The following is an 834-nucleotide window of genomic DNA, read 5'->3' as shown; positions in this document are numbered from 1 at the left end:
TTCCACCCACAGCGTTGCTGTGACTTAATACACAGATCTAATATAACATGTGATTTCTTTCTCAGCTGTTTACCTTCACAGACATAACAGACTGTGTTTTTTAACTAATGTGGTTTAAAACAAACTTTTGTGTATTGACAGTTTAAGCACAATAAGACATGAAAGAGACTTAGTTTAGTACCCATGTGGCCATGTGTGACAGCTACTTCCTGTGTGCATGCTCCATATGTGTGCTCAGAAAATACTATCATATTAGAAGTTTAAAATGATATGGCTTTAATACGCATGATTTCAGCGTATGTATACATGATTATTAAAACCAAACAGATGGGTTTTTTTTGGCAGAGTACTTGAGATACAAGCTGTAAACCAGTGCCCTATTCTGGAAAAGCTAATTTGTATTTAAAGAAAAGGCATTTCAAATGAATATAATAAATGATCTGGGGTATTTTGAGACACATTATGGGGATGCCTGAGACGTATATTGCGTCTTGTAAAAAGGGGCATAATAGGTGCCATTTAACAGTTGCCCAGGGAGTACTAGTTGGGTTTTTATATTTTATGTGTGTCTGTGTTGTAAGTACAGTATATGTTGATAAAGGGTAAACTTTAAACTTATAGCAAAACAGACTGTATTCAGTATGTTTAACATATACTGTATACTGCTATTCAAAAGTGTTTTTCTTTTTGAAGGAAAGATAATTTAACATTTAAAGGATGCATTAATTTATCAAAAGTAAACAAATGTTCTTTTGAACTTTTTATTAAATGAAGAATCATGAAAAAAATCATCCACAAAAATATGAAGCAGCAGTTTCAACAATTATGTTAATA

The sequence above is a fragment of the Carassius auratus genome, chromosome 13 (genome assembly GCF_003368295.1).
Source record: "Carassius auratus strain Wakin chromosome 13, ASM336829v1, whole genome shotgun sequence".
Classification (NCBI taxonomy): Eukaryota; Metazoa; Chordata; class Actinopteri; order Cypriniformes; family Cyprinidae; genus Carassius; species Carassius auratus.
Note: the sequence above shows the minus strand (reverse complement) of the source record.